A 24,523-nucleotide genomic window follows, 5' to 3' on the forward strand; every position below is an offset into this window, starting at 1 on the left:
TTCTTAGTGTTGTATGCTCCTGACCAAAACTTGTTTTTGGTGGAAATAGGTGAGACCTATTTATACAAGTCGCAACGGAATGTACCCTGGTTTCGTAAGAAGTGGGAACGGTTGAGTAAATGGAAGAAAGCGGTAACGGGTAATGCCTGGAATTGATGTTTCCATAATGAAGGAAAAGTTTCACCATTACTCCTTGTATTTACTAACCGCCACACTCTTATGACACTTTCTTGTAATGGGCGTAGTGTACGCCGCACGCTGTAAACCGCCAGACTAATACACTGATGAGCATCCCCCAGTTTGTGACATGTTTTGATATCTCATGTGTTTTCGTGGAAAACGTGTAGCATGTTGCTACGTGTGGTAAGTTAAAATTGAGAGGCTTGCCGGTTCGGTGGCGACCTTCGATGGCCGATATTTTCATCTCAAGAGGAAGGGTAGTCGTTGATTATGCCTACCTTCCGTTGGCCGCCAACAGAGTGGTCGCGACATGGCTTGCACATGCTCTTGGCATGGCCAATTAGGGTTTGGTGCCGTGACCAAAAAATTGGAATCGTAGCCAAGTTTGTGCCGTGTCCAAGAATCGGAAGCGTATCCAAGAGGTTGCCACAAGTCGTTTGGTGGCAAGTTTGTACGGCGGAGATCTGCATCTCAGGAGGAAGGGTAGCCGTTGATCGTGGCTACCTTCCTTTTGGCAGCCAACGACATGGTGGCATGGCCGGCATAGCTTTGGTGTGGCTAAATTAAGGTTTGGCACCGTGACCAAAGAATTGGCATTGTAGCCAAGAGGTTGCCACAATTTTTTTGGTGGCAAGTTTGTACGGCTGAGATCTGCATCTCAGGAGGAATGGTAGCTGTTGATCGTGGCTACCTTCCGTTTGGCAGCTAGCGGCATGGTGGCATGGCCGGCATAGCTTTGGCGTGGCCAAATTAGGGTTTGGAACCGTGACCAAAGAATTGGAATCATAGCCAAGAGTTTTCCACAAGTCGTTTGGTGGCAAGTTTGTACGGTTGAGATCTTCCTCTCAGGAGGAAGGGTAGCCGTTGATCGTGGCTACCTTCCATTTGGTAGCCAGAGACATGGTAGCATGGTTGGCATAGCTTTGGCGTGGCCAAATTAGGGTTTGGCACCGTGACCAAAGAATTGGCATCGTAGCCAAGAGGTTTCCACAAGTCTTTTGGTGGCAATTTTGTACGGTTGAGATCTGCATCTCAGGAGGAAGGGTAGCCGTTGATTGTGGCTACCTTCCGTTTGGCAGCCAGCGGCATGGTGGCATGGCCGGCATAGCTTTGGCGTGGTTTAGGCGCGACCAAGCTAGGATTTTGGCATAATCTTAGGCGCGGCCAAAATTAGGGTTTTGGCATAGTTTAGGCGCAGCCAAAATTAGGGCTTAGCGTTGGGCCAAAAGTTACCACGCGTTTGGTGGCGAACTTGGACGGCTGAGATTTTCATCTCAGAAGGAAGGGTGGTCATTGATTATTGCAACCCTTCGTTTGGTAGCCAGCGACATGGAGGCATGGCCGGCATGGCTTTGGTGCGGATGTGTGGCTGGCATGGCATGCCATTGGCACGGTGGTGCAGCTGGCCCTTGGCGCGGAGATGTGGCTGGCATGGCATGCCATTGGCACAGTGGTGCGGCTAGCATGGTTGGCATGCCTTTGGCGCGGAGACGTGGCTGGCATGGTATGTCATTGGCACGGTGGTGCGGCTGGCATGGTTGGCATTCCTTTGGCGCAGAGACATGGCTGGAATGGTATGACATTGGCGCGGTGGTGCGGCTGGCATGGTTGGCATGCCTTTGGCGCGAAGACGTGGCTGGACTGGTATGCCATTGGCACGGTGGTACAAATGGCATGGCTTTGGCACGGAGACGTGTCTAGCATGGTATGCCATTGGCACGGTGGTGAGACTGGCATGGTTGACATGCCTTTGGCGCGGAGACGTGGCTGGCATGGTATGCCATTGGCACTGTGGTGCGGCTGGCATGGTTTGCATGCCTTCGGTGCGGAGACGTGGCTGACATGGGATGCCATTGGCACGGTGGTGAAGCTTGCATGGTTGGCATGCCTTTGGCGCGGAGACGTGGCTGGCATGGTATTCCATTGGCACAGTGGTGCGGCTAGCATGGTTGGCATGCCTTTGGCGTGGAGGTGTGGCTGGCATGGTTGGAACGCCGTCGGCACACTTGGCTAGCATGCGCGGCTGGCATGTGCGGAGACAATGCCAGTCGATACTAGAGGGCTCTGTCGTGGAACATAGCGTGTGGATATAAAAAAAAATGAACCCCGGTAATTTTATGCAGACATGTTGAATGGTCCAATAAATGTGCTAGAGGAGACATTATTACTCAAGTGTGATGTCACTGTTTGACTAAGGTTTTACGATTTTAACCCTAAGCTAAAAACCACCATCAACATAAAGTCCCCTGCTTAGCTCGGAAAAGGGGTATTGTTGTGAGGTAAGCATAAGATGATGACAGATAAGGACAAAATCGAAACGGCGAGTCATGAAGAGATGGTCAGGAAGATCCGGCTAACCTTTTTCGGGAGGTAAATAGAATCCACAACTCTTGCGTTGGCGGCTTCGCGTAAATTCGGCTCGGCCATGGTATGTTGGCATCAGTGCTGCGTCTTTGGCTACTGGTCGACAGAGGCGGCATTGCAATTTGGTCCATGAGATGGTGCTCTTGTTATCCATAGAAAGGTGAACAGTACTGCTGACTAGGGAGCAGAGTGACAGAGATGCTTGTTGGCTGGGACGCAGGGAGTTGGCGTTAGCTTGGCTTGGAGCCGCTGGCATCGTGCGTCTTGGAATGGAGCCGCTGGCGCTGGATACTGTCTTCGGTCCGCGGAATGGTGGAAACTGGTTTCGGAAATTCGGCTACCAAACGGTGGTAACGGCGCCTGGCAAGTTTGTCTAAATTAGGGTTTGGCATGCCGAAACCCTAATTAGCGCCTCTTTCTAAAATCATTGTAGAATTCTCGTACGAACTCGGATTTTGATGGTCCGCCCCTCCATTTCGATCGAAAAAGAGTTTCCTACCTCCTTGAGAGGGAATATTTAGGTTTTGAGCTCGTTTAGGAGGTGAAAACAGCCCGACAGTAAAACTCAGGAAGAATTCAGGAGGGATGTTGCGGGCCCGAGGTGGCATAGTCGCGCCCAATCTATTCCCGTTCATGGAGCAAGAAGGAATCTTTATTCTGTTCAAACTCTAGAAACTCCGTTCGCATGAAAAGAGGTATCGACCCTCTTCTATTTTTTGTTGCTCGTCTGAATCCATGCTTTCGTCTGCAGTGTCTCTCCAGTGATTCCAAAATTTACCAAACTTCATTGCATTCTTGGGATGGATGGATGAAATATATGCTCGGCAACGATCATGTCAGGGCTAACCCTGGAGATTGTGGTTGCGTTGTCAGTTCATCCTTGACTTTAGGTTGTTTAGTGTCTGGACCTTCTGATCGCGATGATGATATGCTGTGGATGATTGTATGGTAGAAATCTTTCGAATCCACAGGATGAAATAGATGAGTTTGGAGAAATTCTGTTGCCGATGTGCTGCTATCAAGTCTTCAAGGAATTTGTTTCAAGAGACATCCTTCGAACTAGCTTCTGAATCTTGGACTATCGTATGGAATGGGATGCAGTGAGCAGTCCACATTTATATTTCTGTTAGATCCGATGGCATGTCTGAATATGTGAATGTATCTTTGTGGCGTGCTTTTGGAGTCTTCGATGCACATGTACGGCTTCATGTTGAGAAATTCCAGCGGCTCGTAAAACTTCGGCAGTGATGTTGAAATCAGAAATAACCAGGTTGAGGGGGTGAAAGCGTCTCATGCTGGTAGTACCCATGTGTAACATACTTTCATTGCATCGCCTTGAATCCATGTCCACGGGATTTTATACAAGCTTATTATATTCTTCTGGATGTGACGCTGGGATGTTCAGGATATCACATGGACGAAATATTCTGGATGGAGAAGAGGTAGATATGAGAGAGTTATTTTGTTTATCGTGGCTCCCTCTGTTTATTCAAGAAAATGTTTCATTCGTGTCTCTGGAGTTATCTCATGAGTCTTTAATGATCGTCGGGATGGACTGCGATGAGCAGTCCCCAGTTGCATTTTTCTTTAGTTTCTGAAGCTGTTTTCCTCTGAGCAGGCTTGGGATCCACCGCGGCCTTGTAAAGTGTTGAAGACGTCTTCTAGACAGAGAGGTGATGATATTCTTGCGCTACACCCTTGAAGGGTAGATGACCTTGTTTTGGCTATGGCCTTTTGGTTGAATGTATCCTCTGAGATTTGACAGTGAAGGTATTCCGTGTAGATCTTTGTAGTGATTGCTGCTGCGGTGGAGCTCTGGCTGGTATCGGCAAATAAGCAGCAATAGTTCTTGGTAGAAGATGTAATCAGAAGAGACTACATTGTCATGGGAACAAAGTAGGTTGGCTGGAATTTTATGGGCATCCATGGAAGTAAAAGGATTGGCTGGATGCGTAAGCGAGCAAACTTTCCATGATCACGAGTTTTTGCGGGATGGATCAAAAGGTGACCGTGACTACGAAGATTGGTTGGCTGCGATCATGATCCTTGACATAGGGAGTGTGGTGGCACGACCCTTTGCAGGAAGGAGTGACGGCCACGGTACGATCTTTGGCAGGAGGGAGCGGTGTTGAAGAGGCTTCGGCACTTGAAGAGGGCGTTGAAACTTAAGGATCCAAACGATGAAGCTTCGGCTTCGGATCCTGAAGCAGCTTATGGAGAGAAGGTTGAAGCGGAGCGGCTGTCGGAGCGAATGTTGAAGCGGAGCCGCTGCTGGAGGATGTTGAAGTGGAGCCGCTGCTGGAGGACGTTGAAGCGGAGCGGCTGCTGGAGCGAACGTTGAAACGGAGCCGCTGCTGAAGGACGTTGAAGTGGAGCGGTTGCGTCAATCAGCGTGCTGTCAAACTGGAGACCCTTCAAGCGAACATTGCTTAGGAGTCCCCAGTTCCATCTATCAATCGTGCTTTCCATGAGAGGTTGGGGTTTGGGAACGGCTTCCCTAGATGGAAACAGCTGCTTTCCTGATGCAGTGTGGTTGAGGGATGCAAATATGTCTTGGCGCTACACCTTGGAGAAACATAGAATCTCACATAAATGTTTCATCATAGACTGCACGATTTTGTGGGCGAAGTCCCCAGAAATCATGATGCTCTTGATGGGAAGAGGGTCTCTGTGAACTCAGAAGGGTTGCTGATTTCCTTTGCCTCGATTTTGGAGAAGTCGTTCCTGATCTTTACGTGTGATGAAATTGGATTGCTGATTCCCTTATACTGGGCATTTAAGAGAAAAGCGAGCCTCTTCATCTATAAACGCACGTACTGCTGAAGTGCCTGCGCCGGATGTTAAAAGTATTCTTTGTCAGCTCCCTCTTGGTTGACGTGACTCTTATGGTGGCCGCTCCGTCAGTTTCTTGAGGAAATAGGTATCTCTTTCTGAGTTATAGACACGTCTGTCTGAGACTTACGAGAACCTTTTGTCTTTCCATCAAATCATCAGTGGTAAAAGGAGGTCGGCTTCTTCCGGCTCCTTCAGTCTCTTTCCCTGATGGTGGAGTAGCAGCGGCCTGGTGACGGTTGGAGCTATCATAATTGAAGAAACGTTGGGGTGGCAGAAGCGGCTCTGGTTCTGGTGATCGTAGGTGTATCGTGCAGAGATGGCGCGGTTTTGATCACGGAGTGCTAGAGACATAGAGCTGTTTTGAAGGGTGAGGATGGCGCTGCTTTGACTGGTTGTAGAGTGGAAAAGATGACGCTGGAAGGGTGCAAGCTGTTAGCGCGGGAAAGGATGCAAGCTGCTGGCGCTGGAAAGATGCAAGTTGTTAGCGCTGGAAGGATGTAAGTTGCTGGCGCTGGAAAGATGCAAGCTGTTAGCGCTAGAAGGATGCAAGCTGTTAGTGCTCGAAAGGATGCAAGCTGCTGGCGCTGGAAAGATGCAAGTTGTTAGCGCTGGAAGGATGCAAGTTGCTGACGCTGGAAAGATACAAGATCTTAGCGCTGGAAGGAGTGGAGGGGACGTGGAGATGGAGCCGGCTAGGATGCGGAGATGGTGCCTGCTGAAGCGTGGAAATAGAGCTGGTGGTCTCTTTGCGCTAGCTTGGCCACGGCATGTTGGCGCCATGAAGCGTTGTTAGCGGGCGCAGTTGCCTCTTCCCACGTGTAACCAAAAATAGGAAACCTTCCTCCATTCGAGCTCAAAAAACATCATGCCTACAAAAGGCGCTACCCATCTTCTTTATCCCGTATCATCAGTTTTATTCCCTCGTCTTGGAGATAGTAGCAACACAACGATCATACTCCATGTATGTATTCCAGCGTTCCTCCTTTAGCTTGTTCTTCCATCTTGGTGTAAATCCTAGCCATAGGAATGTCCGCCGTAGTTTTATAGGTGACGCCGTCCTGACCGCGATAAGTCCCCAGTCACTCCTCGTCATGTGATAACTGTTAGAGCACTGCTCTGTCAAAATCTCATGCATTGCTATCTCAAGCATGTTTGTCAATGTTAGCAATCAAAAATACAAGTCTTGATTTCTAGTCTATTATAGCTAAGTCTCGGACTAGGATATTAAGTGTAGTTGAGCTCAAGGACTTAATGGCGATTCATCATACAAGTGGAAGAACTACCCAAGGAACCGGTGGAACTTCTCGACAAAAAGGTATGTGAATACTTGAACTTATCTGTCACTCAAAAGTCTATCTATTTTATCTCCTACTTCTTGAGACAAAAGTCGTATGCTATATATATAGATTTAGATTATACACATTTGGTATTTCGAGCCGAGTATACCTCGCCTATCTATATCTCAAAATATGTGTTGGTAAGCGTTTTGCTTCGAGCATGTTTTTCTTTACCTAGTGACGCAAGTCATGTTTGTTCCGATCATCTTGAAAATTGCTTTGACGAGAAATAGTGTAACAACTAAATAACGTCCTATAAGAATGTTTCAATGATTGGAATGAGAGTTTATAGCCAATTCCGCGAACTCAGTCCGCGAACTGCCGAAGTTCTCAAACCCGAGAATTTCTGCTGAGTTATCTAAGCTCTCGACCCGAGAATTTCTGCTGGAGTTTGAAAACTCTTTCCAGTACTTCAAGTCCACGAACCTAGTCTGCGAACTTGTATAGGTTATATATCTAAAGATGATTTCTAAACTTAACTCATAAATACTAAGGAATGCGTTTGCAAACCGTGGCTATAAAGTTCATGAACCGATTCATGTGAATCGAATCATCTTTGCTTCAATTGTGTCTTGTGTAGTATATGAGATTTCCTTGCAATTGAACAAATCTCTAACTAGTTCATGTGAGTCATTTTAACTAGTTATGGTGAAGAAGAAAATGATTGGTATGAAATTCTCAAATGGCTAACCTTTTGGTTGACTATTATTGAACCAACAATGCACACGTTTGGGTACGGTTAACAACCTAGAAGCGTGCAATTCATTTGTGTATGACAAGCTAAGATTTTGATCTAACGGTTGAGATATATTAGCTTGAATCTAAATCAGGTTTTCATCTAACGGTGGATAGCGTTTGCTTTGTGAGCAAGGCGAAACCCTGATTTGAAAGACTATATAAAGGGACATCTAGCAACTCTACAAACTAATCCCCACACGTCCGTGTGATACTAGTTTGTAAGCTAGAGTCGATTCTCCTTTAACCTTTGGTTTTCTTTTTCTAAAACCAGGTTAACGACTTAAAGACTTCATTGGGATTGTGAAGCCAGACCGATACTACTTTTATCGTAGTTGTGTGATCTGATCTTTTGCATCTTCTATCGTACGAGTACAATCAGATTGATTGGCTTGAGATCGTGAGAGTTCTCCGATAGGAAAGATATAAAAGTAATCACAAACATCTTCGTCTCATCGTTTGTGATTCCATGACGTCTTGTTTCTCTACCATACGATTAAGACTGTTGTGAGGTGATTGATTAATCTAGGATGTTCTTCGGGAATATAAGACCGGATTATCAATTGGTTTCTGTTCACCTTGATTATATATCAAAAGACGAAATAAAAACTTTAGGGTTTTTCTGTGGGAGACAGATTTATCCTTTGATAGACTTGTCTGTGTGAGACAGATTTGTTTATTGTTAAAGCCTGCGATTTTGGGTCGTAACAACTCTTAGTTGTGGGTGAGATCATCTAAAGGAATCAAGTGCATAGTATCCTGCTGGGATCAGAGGCTTAGGGGTGCAAATTTACCTTGGATCAGTGGGAGACTGATTGGAGTTCAACTACAGTCCAGTACGAAGTTAGCTTGGAGCAGGCAAGTGTCTGTAGCGGCTTAATACAGTGTGTATTCAATCTGGACAAGGTCCCGGGGTTTTTCTGCATTTGCGGTTTCTTCGTTAACAAAACTTCTGGTGTTTGTATTATTTCTTTTCCACATTATATTTGTTAGATAATAGAAATAATACAGGTTGTGCGTTTGATCTAATCAATTGGAAATCCGACCTTTGGTTATCGATTGATATTAATTGATCCTTGGACATTGGTCTTTGGTACCGTCCAAGTTATTCCTTGTATTTGATTAGTACTCACAGTTTCTGTTTGAGGAAATCAAGTAAGGATAGAAATATAAACTCGTCAATATACTTTTAATTGATTAAGTCTTGTTGATTCTCTTAAAAGTGTATTCGAGTTTGTCCATACAGATTTCTAAGTGAAATATTAGGTGGTGTTGTTAGAATTCCGCCTTTTCAATTGGTATCAGAGCTGGCAAAGGATCTGTGTTTGTAGCGATCTGATTATGGACGAGTCTATCTCTAATAACGTATCAAGTCAGAAATTACCAGACGTTTTTTAAAGCTTGGATTCACTTGAGAGAACTGTCACTTCTGTGTCAATATCTAAACATTCTCTTAATGTAAAAATTGTTGATAACTGGGAAACACTCCTAGAAGAACAGTTGGATGAACTTTCTGATGAAGATGATTCAGATATTGATAGAGAGGTTGATGAGGAAGTCTTAGAGTATGCTAAGGTTTTGAATTCGTTGTAAAAGAAGAAGATGACAACTTCTCATGTCACACCTCTTCTGACTCCTCTCTGTTGAAAAAACAAGCAGTTGAGAAGATGTTACGCAGGTGTTTATGCTTCGAATCGTTCTAACGAATCGATCCTCAAGGATTCCAAGGAAAACCTACGTATGAAGTCACTTGAATGTGATAATATTTACCAAAAGTACTTTTTTTTTGGAAGAGAAACTTACAGAATCTGAAGCAAGGTTTAACTCTCAACAAATTAGTTTTAATGACCGAGAAAGTGCTTGTCTCACTCGAGAAAAACGCCTTGAGGCTGATTTAGCTGCTGCTCTTGATAAAATCAAGATGTTGGAAGATGACTTGAAAAAGTTCAATACTAGTTCAAGCAAACCACTATGCTAGGAACAAGTAAAAATCATCGTGATACAAGAGGATTGGGCTATAAGGGAATATATGCTCCAAGTATTAGCAAAGAGGTAAAATTTGTTAAGGATAGTGATTCTTCTCAACAAAAGGTTTCCACTGATGGAAAAAGTGAAGTACCTTCACCGGCAAATAAGGTTCGAAAGAGCAAAGTACATCAACCTCCAAAGTTAGCACATACGGATCAAGGTAAGAACATTCCTTATGTTTTCCACTATTGCAGAAATAAAGGTCACCTGGAAAGGAGATGTCGTTTCCGTATAAGGAATGCGAAACTTCATGATGTTATTGTTTGGGCATCACAATAAGTTGTGAAACCAAGATCCTACGTTAGGACTGATCCTTTTAACGTTACAGGTTGTAATTATCCAACCTTTAGGCAAGGGAATCAGTGCTATGATAAACCTAGATTGCCTATAAGCGTCGTACGAATCCTTTTCACAATCGTAATGGTTATCAAAAGGATAACTTCGTAAAGACGAATACAAGATCCGATGCTCCCAATTGGAGAAAGACTAACTTGCAAAAGAATAGTCAATCCAATTATCTTCCGAGAATTCTAGAAGAGATTAATGGTAAGAAGTTTCCAATTGTTCCTAAACGCACTCAAAAGTGGATACTAAAGAAAGTCGATGATGTTTTGAGTGTGAAAAGGAATGATCTCCCAGAAAATTCCATGAATATGGAGAAGGCAATATCCATGATGTTGGAACTTAACAAGTTTTTTGGAAAAATGGAATTGGATGTGAAAGGTTCTAAAATCGATCTCTTTCATGAAAATCCAAAGGTCACTTGTGGTGAGCAAGACATTGTTCACCTCAACACAACTCGATTGTGTTGTAAATGCATCCTCACCAAGGAATGCCTTGTTATGTATACGATGAGGGAAGCACAAGAATTGGGGGGCATAGATCATGTTTGGTAAGGATGTAGAATTCAATTGGATTCTTCTAAAAAGGTATGTCTATAAACTTGAGCAAGTTTGTGTTTTCTTAGAGTAACGATCCATGTACCTTGCTTATCGTTCATTTCTACCTAATTTGATCTATGTTTAAGGTTCTTAAACGTTTAGGTTTGAAAATAGTAGTTCGGGATGTTTGGACTTAATGGTACACCTACCAGGTATGCATAACATCTTTTAAAATCAAAATCCAGGGGTTTAAGTTCGCGGACTGGAAAATTTTGTATGCAAACCCATATGCATACCTGAAGTCAATATTCGGTAAACTTCTTTTGGCCGTAACTTCTTCGTCCGTAATCGGAATGACCTCATTATTTTTGAATTATGTTCCTCTTTGAATTATATTCAAAATGGATACGAGAATTCTTGTACTTGGATGAGTTAAGATTGGTATTTGTCCAGTCTCTTGTTTTTGAGTGTTTTGCTCCGTTTCATTTCATTTGTTCCACTTCTCTTGGACTTGGGAACTTGTATTCTTGGAGTACTACTCTTCTAGGTTCATTGTAGCTTTTAAAAGAATGTTGTTGGTGAATCACAATGAAGGAAGTTCAAGAATGGGTAGTAGTATGCATTACTATGGGATTCTTGAATGTTCACAATCATCTTATGTGAACTGTGGTGCATGGTCGTTAATGACTTTGTATGTTCTTCTTTGTTAAGGAAATCTTTTTATACGCTTTTGGTAGCTATTCTTGGTGTAAATACGGGTGAAAAATATTGATTCTACCCTTTAAGGACAAATCATCTTATATGTGCATTACGAGTTTGTCTTGATGCCTAGGAAACTTCCTATGAGAATTTATTCTCGTTTTTGAGAAGGATTACTAGAGTTTGGAATAGCAATTATTGTGACTACACATAGCTATTATTTTTTCATCTTCTTGTTTCTTTTTTAGGTTTTTTGGTTTAAAATTCTAAAAATATTTGGAGGATGATGGTTTGCAATATTTAATCTTTGGTTAGTTATATTACAATGTTTATGGGATTTGTGTGTTTACGTCCGTGAACTATGTTGTCCCATATTTTGTCAAAAGTAAAGTCGTTCATGATCAGTATTCATGTGTTGATTTAAGGATGGACTTTTGACAAATACAAAAGTTAAGCCTATATTGTCAATTCTTTGATGGAAGATAGGTTAGAATCTTTTGTGAAAAAGGATAAAGTCTATGATTGTTATGCAAATAATGATTGAAAATAGAATAGATCCTTGCATATTCCACAGTATTGATCTTCTTTGATTCATATCTTAAGAAATACTGTGAGGCTCCGTAATGTGTCTTATGTTGAGCACGATACGACTAAGTTGATTATTTTTGATTATCTTGGTTGGTTGTTCCGTAAGATATGTTATGTTAAGCATTTGTAAACTAAATTAATCATCTCATTTGGTTATTTGCTCCGTAAGTTCTCTTATGTCGAGCAAAACAAATGACAATTAATTTGATTGAGTTTTTTGGATATAGAAAATCACTTATCATGGTTTTTGGTGTCCAATAAAAATCCTTATTTTCTCTCGAAATTAAGGTCGTTATTGTTGTTCCCTTGGGAATGACATCAAATGGGGGAGAGTTATTTTCAACTTGTGCTTAATGGTCATATCTTGAGGGGTGTGCGGCTATGGAATTTTAGAGGGGTTATCTTGTATCTTTAAACTTCTTGATGAATGCTATTAGCTTCGGCTATATGATTGCATCTAAATTAAGATGATGCGCGTCTTTTCGTTTAGTCATGAAATGTCTCTTGTGGAAATTTCATTAGGATCCAGTTCTTGTACCTTTGCCAATTTTATTGACAAAAAGGGGGAGAATTAATATGTAGTTCACACTACAAATACATATGGTTTTCGGATCATTGTGTAAGGGGGAGTGGTTTCCATGATCGAGATGGAGTATTGACTAAGGGGGAATGATACATATCACCATGGTATTATTGTTAAAGTTGTGATACAATTGGACTTTGACACTGTGTAATAATACTATGACATTTTATAATGATGATCGAGAATCTCGAGTTCTCACATTGTTATAGCTATGGATCTTCAACAACGGTGATGCTAAACTTACAACCTTTGGGATCATTGGAGTACTTGGAAGGACGAAGATTTCAAGGAATGTTGAACATTAGACTTATGGAATAGGAGACACTAAAGTTTCTTTATCTTTTTTGTATTCCATATGTATTAATATTTTTGTCACTAAAATTGACAAAGGGGGAGATTGTTAGAGCACTTCTCGGTCAAACTCGCATGCGTTGCTATCTCAAGCATGTTTGTCAATGTTAGTGATCAAAACTATAAGTCTTGATTTCTAGTCTATTATAGCTAAGTCTCGGACTAGGATAGTAAGTGTAGTTGAACTCAAGGACTTCATGGAGATTCATCATACAAGTGGAAGAACTACTCAAGGAACCGGTGGAACTTCTCGACAAAAATGTATTTGAAGACTTGAACTTATCTGTCACTCAAAAGTCTATCTATTTTATCTCCTACTTCTTAAGACAAAAGTCGTATGATATATATATATATATATAGACTTAGATTATACACATTCGGTATAGACTTAGATTATACACATTCGGTATTTCGATCCGAGTATACCTCGCCTATCTATATCTCGAAATATGTGTTGGTAAGCATTTCGCTTCGACCGTGTTTTTCTTTACCTAGTGACGCAAGTCATGTATGTTTCGATCATCTTGAAAATTTCTTTGACGAGAAATGGTGTAACAACTGTATAACGTCCTCTAAGAATGTTTCAATGATTAGAATGAGAGTTTAGATTACGTAACCATAGTGGACATAAGTATGTTGTGGAAACACATATGTGCATAAGTCCCATGCTGGAAATCGGATAATAGCCAAGTTCGCGAACTCAGTCCGCGAACTGTCGAAGTTCTCAAACCCGAGAATTTCTGCTGATTTATCAAACTATGTTGCGTGAGCCAAGTCCGCGAACCCAGTCCGCGAACCAGAGAAGCTCTCGAACCCGAGAATTTCTGCTGGAGTTTGAAAACTCTTTCCAGTACTTCAAGTCCGCGAACCTAGTCTGCGAACTTGTATAGGTTATATATCTAAAGATGATTTCTGAACTTAACTCATAAAGACTAAGGAATGCTTTTGCAAACAGTGGCTATAAAGTTCATGAACCGATTCATGTGAATCGAATTATCTTTTCTTCAATTGTGTCTTGTGTAGTACATGAGATTTCCTTGCAATTGAACAACTCTCTAACTAGTTCATGTGAGTCATTTGAACTAGTTATGGTGAAGAAGAAAATGGTTGGTATGAAATGCCCAAATGGCTAACCTTTTGGTTGACTATTATTGAACCAACAATGCACACGTTTGGGTACGGTTAACAAACTTAGAAGCGTGCAGTTCATTTGTGTATGACAAGCTAAGATTTCGATCTAACGGTTGAGATATATTAGCTTGAATCTCAATCAGGTTTTCATCTAAGGGTGGATGGCGTTTGCTTTTTGAGCAAGGCGAAACCCTGATTTGAATGACTATATAAGGGAACATTTAACAACTCTACAAACTAATCCCCACACATCCGTGTGATACTAGTTTGTAAGATAGAGTCGATTCTCCTTTAACCTTTGGTTTTCTTCTTCTAAAACCAGGTTAACGACTTAAAGACTTCATTGGGATTGTGAAGCCAGACCGATACTACTTTTATCGTAGTTGTGTGATCTGATGTTGCATCTTCTATCGTACGAGTACAATCAGATTGATTGGCTTGAGATCGTGAGAGTTCTACGATAGGAAAGATATAAAAGTAATCACAAACATCTTCGTCTCATCGTTTGTGATTCCACGATGTCTTTTTTCGCTACCATACGATTAAGATTTTTGTGAGGTGATTGATTAATCTAGGCTGTTCTTCGGGAATATAAAACCGTATTATCAATTAATTTCTATTCACCTTGATTATATATCAAAAGACGAAACAAAATCTTTGGGGTTTTTCCGTGGGAGACAGATTTATCCTTTGATAGACTTGTCTGTGTGAGACAGATTTGTTTATTGTTAAAGCCTGCGATTTTGGGTCGTGGCAACTCTTAGTTGTGGGTGAGATCATCTAAGGGAATCAAGTGCGTAGTATCGTGCTGGGATCAGAGGCGTAGGGGTGCAACTATACCTTGGATCAGTGGGAGACTGATTGGGGTTCAACTACAGTCCAGTCCGAAGTTATCTTGGAGTAGGCTAGTGTATGTAGCGGCTTAATACAGTGTATATTCAATCTGGACTGGGTCCCGGGGTTTTATGCATTTGCGATTTCCTCGTTAACAAAACATCTGGTGTTTGTGTTATTTCTTTTCCGCATTATATTTGTTTATGTAATAGAAAAAATACAGGTTGTGCGTTAGATCAATCAATTGGATAGTCCGACCTAACGGTTGTTGATTGATATTGATTGATCCTTGGACATTGGTCTTTGGTACCGTCCAAGTTCATCTCTCTTTGATAAAGACTCGCAGGTTTCTATTTGCTTGAGTAAAGATCAAATTGAGATATTGAGATATTAACTCCTTGAGATACTTTTACCTAGATTGAGTCTGACTGTCTAGTTAATTCTTTAGAATTTGTTTCGGAGTTAGTCTATACAGATTGCTAAGCGAAATATTGGGTGGTGTTGTTAGACCCCCTCTTTTTCAATAACAAAAAGAAGTTACGGCCAGAACAAGTTTACCATGGTGTTTCGGAATGACCTCATTCTTTTTGCATTCTTCGTAAAATTGTTTTATTGTTAGATCACTGCTCGGTCAAAGTCGCATGCATTGCTATCTCAGTCATGTTTGTAATTGTTAGTGATCAAAACTATAAGTCTTGATTTCTAGCCTATTATAGCTAAGTCTCGGACTAGGATAGTAAGTGTAGTTGAGCTCAAGGATTTCATGGCGATTCATCATACAAGTGGAAGAACTACTCAAGGAACCGGTGGAACTTATCGACAAAAAGGTATGTGAAGACTTGAACTTATCTGTCACTCAAAAGTATATCTATTCTATCTCCTACTTATTGAGACAAAAGTCGTATGCTATATATATAGACTTAGATTATACACATTTGGTATTTCGAGCCGAGTATACCTCGCCTATTAATATCTCGAAATATGTGTTGGTAAGCGTTTCGCTTCGACCATGTTTTTCTTTACCTAGTGATGCAAGTCATGTATGTTTCGATCATCTTGAAAATTGCTTTGACGAGAAATAGTGTAACAACTGTATAACGTCCTCTAAGAATGTTTCAATGATTAGAATGAGAGTTTAGATTACATAACCATAGTGGACATAAGTATGTTATAGAAACACATATGTGCATAAGTACCATGCTGGAAATCGGCTAGTATCCAAGTTCGCGAACTCAGTCCGCGAACTGTCGAGTTCTCAAACCCGAGAATTTCTGCTGATTTATCAAACTATGTTGCGTGAGCCAAGTCCGCGAACCCAGTCCGCGAACCAGCGAAGCTCTCGAACCCGAGAATTTCTGCTGGAGTTTGAAAACTCTTTCCAGTAATTCAAGTCCGCGAACCTAGTTTGCGAACTTGTATAGGTTATATATCTAAAGATGATTTCTAAACTTAACTCATAAAGACTAAGGAATGCTTTTGAAAATCGTGGCTATAAATTTCATGAACCGATTTATGTGAATCGAATCATCTTTGCTACAATTGTGTCTTGTGTAGTACATGGGATTTCTTTTCAATTGAACAACTCTCTAACTAGTTCATATGAATCATTTGAACTAGTTATGGTGAAGAAGAAAATGGTTGGTATGAAATGCCCAAATGGCTAACCTTTTGGTTGACTATTATTGAACCAACAATGCACACGTTTGGGTACGGTTAACAAACTTAGAAGCGTGCAGTTCATTTGTGTATGACAAGCTAAGATTTCGATCTAACGGTTGAGATATATTAGCTTGAATCTCAATCAAGTTTTCATCTAAGGGTGGATGGCGTTTGCTTTTTGAGCAAGGTGAAACCATGATTTGAATGACTATATAAGGGAATATTTAACAACTCTACAAACTAATCCCCACAAATCCGTGTGATACTAGTTTGTAAGATAGAGTCGATTCTCCTTTAACCTTTGGTTTTCTTCTTCTAAAACCAGGTTAACGACTTAATGACTTCATTGGGATTGTGAAGCTAGACCGATACTACTTTTATCGTAGTTGTGTGATCTGATCTTGCATCTTCTATCGTACGAGTACAATCATATTGATTGGCTTGAGATCGTGAGAGTTCTCTGATATGAAAGATATAAAAGTAATCACAAACATCTTCGTCTCATTGTTTGTGATTCCACGACGTCTTGTTTCGCTACCATACGATTAGGATTGTAGTGAGGTGATTGATTAATCTAGGTTATTCTTCGGGAATATAAGAACGGATTATCAATTGGTTTATGTTCACCTTGATTATATATCAAAAGACGAAACAAAAACTTTAGGGTTTTTCTGTGGGAGACAGGTTTATCCTTTGATAGACTTGTCTGTGTGAGACAGATTTATTTATTGTTAAAGCCTGCGATTTCGGGTCGTAGCAACTCTTAGTTGTGGGTGAGATTAGCTAAGGGAATAAAGTGCGTAGTATCCTGCTGGGATCAGAGGCGTAGGGGTGCAACTGTACCTTGGATCAGTGGGAGACTGATTGGGGTTCAACTACAGTCCAGTCCGAAGTTAGCCTGGAGTAGGCTAATTTCTGTAGCATCTTAATACAGTGTGTATTCAATCTGGACTAGGTCCCGGTGTTTTTCTGCATTTGCGGTTTCCTCGTTAACAAAACTTCTGGTGTTTGTGCTATTTTTTTTTCCGCATTATATTTGTTTATATAATAGAAATAATACAGGTTGTGCGTTAGATCAATCAATTGGATAGTCCGACCTAACGGTTGTTGATTGATATTGATTGATCCTTGGAGATTGGTCTTTGGTACCGTCCGAGTTCATCTCTCTTTGATAAAGAGTCGCAGATTTCTATTTTCTTGAGTAAAGATCAAATTGAGAGATCGAGATATTAACTCCTTGAGATACTTTTACCTAGATTGAGTCTGACTATCTAGTTGATTCTCTAAAAAGTGTTTCGGAGTTAGTCCATACAGGTTGCTAAGTGAAATATTGGGTGGTGTTGTTAGACCCCCGTTTTTTCAATTGGTATCAGAGCAGGCAAACATTATAAACCTAATAAGTTTGTGTTTGTTCGTTCCTTATAAATTGTCCTATGGGAAATTTCTTTGGAAAACTTTCTCTTGGAATCTGTAACACACGCCAGAAATCCTTAAAGATTGTTCAAAGATTATTATGGCTGAAACCGTTTGTTTCTCATGATAATCTTACTTCATCTAAAAAGGGAGTTTTGGATGTTAAGAATCAATCAGAAGGAAAAATAAAAAGGATAGATTGAGAAAACGCTCAATACGCTCATGGATATGGAACCTCAATAGATTAACTCTTGATGTCTTTTAGGAATACTATCGTAATGGATCAATTGATAAGGATCTATTCAAAGCGTTCGAAGTCGTTTTTAAATTCTTAGAAAAACTTAAATCTGTTAAGAATCATTCCGAAAAGGGTTCTGTATGTGTTAAATCTATTAATACTATGCAGCCCAGAAATCGGAGGTATCCTTCTAACGAAGGATAGAAAGCTCTAAATTCCCTCACTATCATTATTACTTTGATTATACTACATGGACTGTTCACACATATCAACCAGAAATGTCGCATGAGAACTCCTCTGCGCATTATGCTTCTTGGTAACAAGGCTGGCATTTCCACATTTGTATATATCTTGGAATGGGGCAAGAAATGGTTTGAGTTGTGTATAGTTTTTTTTGAATATAAATTTTAGCTTTCTATTGCATCCGTTATCGTTCACATGTGTGTTGTCGCGGAATGTATAACCTTTAATGTGCAAATGGCTAAGAAAATCCTATCTTTCTTATGTGGGTCACGGTGCATAAACGAGTCCAAGCCCATGTGTGGTCTTATAAAGAAGAAGTTCGCGCACCCTAGTCTTCTCCTTTACCCGTCCGCGTACGTGAACCTAGGGTTTTGTGTATTTCCTCCATTAAAGCCTCCTTGGAGAAATTGAAAGAAAGGGTGTTCAAATCTCGCTCCAAGCAAGTAAAATCCTCTTGCTCCTTTCAATTTCTTAGTTCTATGATGAACTCTAAAGGCACAAAAAGGAGTTCTAAAAACGTAAAATCCTCTAGTTTGAATCCTCCTTGTGACCAAAACTCTCTTAGAATTAGGTTTGTGGATGATTCTTGTGCTAGAATGTTTGATAAGATTGCTTCAAAAGGTTTCATTCTAGAAAAGAGGTTGGATTTCTCTAGTGGGCATGAAGAGGATTTGGTATGCTTTACAAAATTCAAGCCTGGAAATATCTTTGATGGTCTTGGTCAAGGGTTTGATTCTCTTACAAGGATTTTCTATGCCAATATTCATGATGTTGATTACAATAAGATAGAGTTCAAATCCATGATTGGTAGAGAAAGGTTTCTTGTTGATAGAGAATTAATTTCAAGGATTGTCAAAATTCCGTTGGGGAACGTACGACTCCCTAGACCATCTGAAGAACGTCCATCTTGTGATGATATCTCGGTTGGGCTTTGTGGCAAGAAGGTCATTTGGAGTCAAGGAAAGTTCCCTACTAATGATCTTAGTATTGCTTTGATTGCTTTTGGAAAACTTGGTATTCCCAATCTTTGTCCTTCCAGAATTGAAAATTCTTGGTGGAGTCATGAGTTTGCGGAATTGGTCTATTTCATTGAAACGGGTATTCCTAGTCTCGATATTTGTGGTTTTATTATCTCTCAAATTATTTCGATGAATTCACCCGTCAAGGCGTTGGGATATCCATGATTGATCAGTCAAATTTGCCATGATCGTGGGTTTGATTCAATTGGCAACTCTCTTGGGGTTTCCAAACCGGTCCGTCTGTGTACCTTCAGGCGCATAAGGGAAAATGCCTGCAAGCGACAAAGAATCGCTTCTCTTGATTTCAGTGACCCTACCACCGTGAGCCTTCTCCAAAAAATTCATAAAGGTGTGTGTAAGGTTGATTTAGGAGTGAAGTGTGTTCAAGAACAATTGTCCTTGCTGGCAGCGAAGTTTCCCGAGCTCAAGGAAGATTTGAACGCAATTCAAGCATCTTGGAGTATCTCTGATGAGAAAGAAGATGAGTAATTTTTGTTCTTATTGTTGCCTAGGATGTCTTCTTTTTGGTTTAGTTGGAAGAATAACTAGTGCTTTGAATAGCGATAATTGTGACTACACATAGCTATTACTTTTCATCTTCTTGTTTCTTTTTTAGGTTTTTGGGTTTAAAATTCTAAAAATATTTGGAGGATGATGTCTTGCAATATTTAATCTTTGGTTTGTTATATTGCAATGTTTATGGGATTTGTGTGTTTACGTCCGTGAACTATGTTGTCCCATATTTTGTCAAAAGTAAAGTCGTTCATGATCGGTATTCATGTACTGATTTAAGGATGAATAGACTTTTGACAAACACAAAAGTTAATCCTATATTGTCAATTCTTTGATGGAAGATAGGTTAGAATCTTTTGTGAACAAGGATAAAGTTTATTATTGTTATGCAAATAATGATTGAAAATAGAATAGATCCTTGTGTATTCCATAGTATTGATCTTCTTTATTTCATATCCTATGAAATACTGTGAGGCTCCGTAATATGTCTTATGTTGAGCACGATACGACTAAGTTGATTATTTTTGATTAGCTTGGTTGGTTGTTCCGTAAGGTATGTTATGTTGAGCATTTGTAAACTAAATTAATCTTCTCGTTCGGTTATTTAGTTATTTGCTTCGTAAGTTCTCTTATGTCGAGCAAAACAAATGACAATTAAATTGATTACTTTCGTGATTAGTTTGGTTGTTTGTATTCCAATTAGATTAATTATGGGTTCTCTTGTAATTAGTCTAGTTGAGCATTCATATATTCCATAATATTTTTCTTGTGTTGAGTATATGAACGGCTATCCTAATCATTTTCTAATGGTTTTGGTAGTTATATGTTCCGTAAGTTTACTTGTGTTGAGCAAAAACAATTAAGTTGATCACCTTGTGTGTTTAATTTGATTGCATATTCCAATTAAATTAATCATGGGATTAGTTGTGATTAATTTGATTGAGTTTTGGATATAGAAAATCACTTATCATGGTTTTTGGTGTCCAATAAAAATCCTTCTTTTCTCTCGAAATTAAGGTCGCTCTTGTTGTTCCTTTGGGAATAACATTAAATGGGGGAGAGTTCTTTTGAACTTGTGCTTAATGGTCATATCTTGAGGGGTGTGCGGCTGTGGAATTTTAGAGGGGTTATCTTGTATCTTTAAACTCCTTGATGAATGCAATTAGCTTCGGCTATATGATTGCATCTAAATTAAGATGATGCACGTCTTTTCGTTTAGTCATGAAATGTCTCTTGTGGAAATTTCATTAGGATCCAGTTCTTGTACCTTTGCCAATTTTATTGACAAAAAGGGGGAGAATTAATATGTAGTTCACACTACAAATACATATGGTTTTCGGATCATTGTGTAAGGGGGAGTGGTTTCCATGATCGAGATGGAGTATTGACTAAGGGGGAATGATACATATCACCATGGTATTATTGTTAAAGTTGTGATACAATTGGACTTTGACACTGTGTAATAATACTATGACATTTTATAATAATGATCGAGAATCTCGAGTTCTCTCATTGTTATAGCTATGGATCTTCAACAACGGTGATGCTAAACTTACAACTTTTGGGATCATTGGAGTACTTGGAGGACGAAGATTTCAAGGAATGTTGAAGATTAGACTTATGGAATAAGAGCCACTAAAGTTTCTTTATCTTTTTTGTATTCCATATATATTGATAGTTTTGTCACTAAAATTGACAAAGGGGGAGATTGTTAGAGCACTGATCGGTCAAACTCGCATGCGTTGCTATATCAAGCATGTTTGTCAATGTTAGTGATCAAAATTATAAGTCTTGATTTCTAGTCTATTATAGATAAGTCTCGGACTAGGATAGTAAGTGTAGTTGAGCTCAAGGACTTCATGGAGATTCATCATACAAGTGAAAGACCTACTCAAGGAACCGGTGGAACTTCTCGACAAAAAGGTATGTGAAGACTTGAACTTATCTGTCACTCAAAAGTCTATCTATTCTATCTCCTATTTCTTGAGACAAAAGTCATATGCAATATATATAGACTTAAATTATACATTATACCTCGCCTATCTATATCTCTAAATATGCGTTGGTAAGAGTTTCACTTCGACCATGTTTTTCTTTACCTAGTGACACAAGTCATGTATGTTTCGATCATCTTGAAAATTGCTTTGACGAGAAATAGTGTAACAACTATATAACGTCCTCTAAGAATGTTTCCATGATTGGAATGAGAGTTTAGATTACATTACCATAGTGGACATAAGTATGTTGTGGAAACACATATGTGCATAAGGTCCATGCTGGAAATCGGCTAGTAGCCAAGTTCGCGAACTCAGTCCGTGAACTGCCGAAGTTCTCAAACCTGAGAATTTCTACTGAGTTATCAAACTATGTTGCGTGAGACAAGTCCGCGAACCAGCTAAGCTCTCGAACCCGAGAATTTCTGCGGGAGTTTAAAAACTCTTTCTAGTACTTCAAGTCCGCGAACTTGTATAAGTTATATATCTAAAGATGATTTCTAAACTTAACACATAAAGACTAAGGAATGCTTTTGCAAACCGGGGCTATAAAGATGATTTCTAAAGATGATTTCTGCGAACCGGGGTTGTATAGTCTGCGAACTTGTATAGGTTATATATCTAAAGATGATTTCTGAACTTAACACATAAATACTAAGGAATGCTTTTGTAAACCGGGGCTATAAAGTTCATGATATGATTCATGTGAATTGAATCATCTTTGATTCAATTGTGTCTTGTGTAGTACATGAGATTTCCTTGCAATTGAACAACTCTCTAACTAGTTCATATGAGTCATTTGAACTAGTTATGGTGAAGAAGAAAATGGTTGGTATGAAATGCTCAAATGGCTAACCTTTTGGTTGACTATTATTGAACCAACAATGCACACGTTTGGGTATGGTTAACAAACCTAGAAGCGTGTAGTTCATTTGTGTATGACAAGCTAAGATTTCGATCTAACGGTTGAGATATATTATCTTGAATCTAAATCAGGTTTTCATCTAACGGTGCATAGCGTTTGCTTTGTGAGCAAGGCGAAACCCTGATTTGAAAGATTATATAAGGGGACATCTAGCAACTCTACAAACTAATCCCCTGACGTCCGTGTGATACTAGTTTGTAAGATAGAGTCGATTCTCCTTTAACCTTTGGTTTTCTTCTTCTAAACCAGGTTAACGACTTAAAAACTTCATTGGGATTGTGAAGCCAGACCGATTCTACTTTTATCGTAGTTGTGTGATCTGATCTTGCAACTTCTATCGTACGAGTACAATCAGATTGATTGGTTTGAGATCCTGAGAGTTCTCCGATAGGAAAGATATAAAAGTTATCACAAACATCTTTGTCTCATTGTTTGTGATTCCACGACGTCTTGTTTCGCTACCATACGATTAGGATTGTAGTGAGGTGATTGATTAATCTAGGTTGTTCTTCGGGAATATAAGACCGGATTATCAATTGGTTTATGTTCACCTTGATTATATATCAAAACACGAAACAAAAACTTTAGGGTTTTTCTGTGGTAAACAGATTTATCCTTTGAAAGACTTGTCTGTGTGAGACAGATTTTTTTATTGTTAAAGCCTGTGATTTTGGGTCGTAGCAACTCTTAGTTGTGGGTGAGATCAACTAAGGGAATCAAGTGCGTGGTATCCTGCTGGGATCAGAGGCATAGGGGTGCAACTGTACCTTGGATCAGTGGGAGACTTATTGGGGTTCAACTACAGTCCAGTCCGAAGTTAGCTTGAAGTAGGCCAGTGTCTGTAGCGGATTAATACAGTGTTTATTCAATCTGGACTAGGTCCCGGGGGTTTTATGCATTTGTGGTTTCCTCGTTAAAAAAACTTTTGGTGTCTGTGTTATTTCTTTTCCGCATTATATTTATTTATATAATAGAAATAATACAGGTTGTGCGTTAGATCAATCAATTGGATAGTCCGACCTAAAGGTTGTTGATTGCTATTGATTGATCCTTGGACATTGGTCTTTGGTACCGTCCAAGTTCATCTCTCTTTGATAAAGACTCGCAGATTTCTATTTGCTTGAGTAAAGATCAAATTGAGAGATTGAGATATTAACTCCTTGAGATACTTTTACCTAGATTCAGTCTGACTGTCTAGTTAATTCTCTAGAAAGTATTTCGGAGTTAGTCAATACAGATTGCTAAGAGAAATATTTGGTGGTGTTGTTATAATCCCACAGTTTCTTCATCCGAACCCGAGAATTTCTGTTGGAGTTTGAAAACTCTTTCCAGTACTTCAAGTCCGCGAACCTAGTCTGCGAACTTGTATAGGTTATATATCTAAAGATGATTTCTGAACTTAACTCAAAAAGACTAAGGAATGCTTTTGCAAACCGTGGCTATAAAGTTCATGATCCGATTCATGTGAATCGAATCATCTTTGCTTCAATTGTGTTTTGTGTAGTACATGATATTTCCTTGCAATTGAATAACTCTCTAACTAGTTCATGTGAGTCATTTGAACTAGTTATGGTGAAGAAGAAAATGTTTGGTATGAAATGATCAAATGGTAACCTTTTGGTTGACTATTATTGATCCAACAATGCACACGTTTGGGTACGGTTAACAAACCTAGAAGCGTGCAGTTCATTTGTGTATGAGAATCTAAGATTTTGATATAACGGTTGAGATATATTAGCTTGAATCTAAATCAGTTTTTCATCTAACGGTGGATAGCGTATGTTTTTTGAGCAAGGCGAAACCCTTATTCGAAAGACTACATAAAGGGACATCTATCAACTCTACAAACTAATCCCCACACGTCTGTGTGATGCAAGTTTGTAACCTAGAGTCGATTCTCCTTTAACCTTTGGCTTTCTTCTTCTAAAACCAGGTTAACGACTTAAAGACTTCGTTGGGATTATGAAGCCAGA

Source organism: Papaver somniferum, unplaced genomic scaffold (genome assembly GCF_003573695.1).
Source record: "Papaver somniferum cultivar HN1 unplaced genomic scaffold, ASM357369v1 unplaced-scaffold_32, whole genome shotgun sequence".
NCBI classification, from domain to species: Eukaryota; Viridiplantae; Streptophyta; class Magnoliopsida; order Ranunculales; family Papaveraceae; genus Papaver; species Papaver somniferum.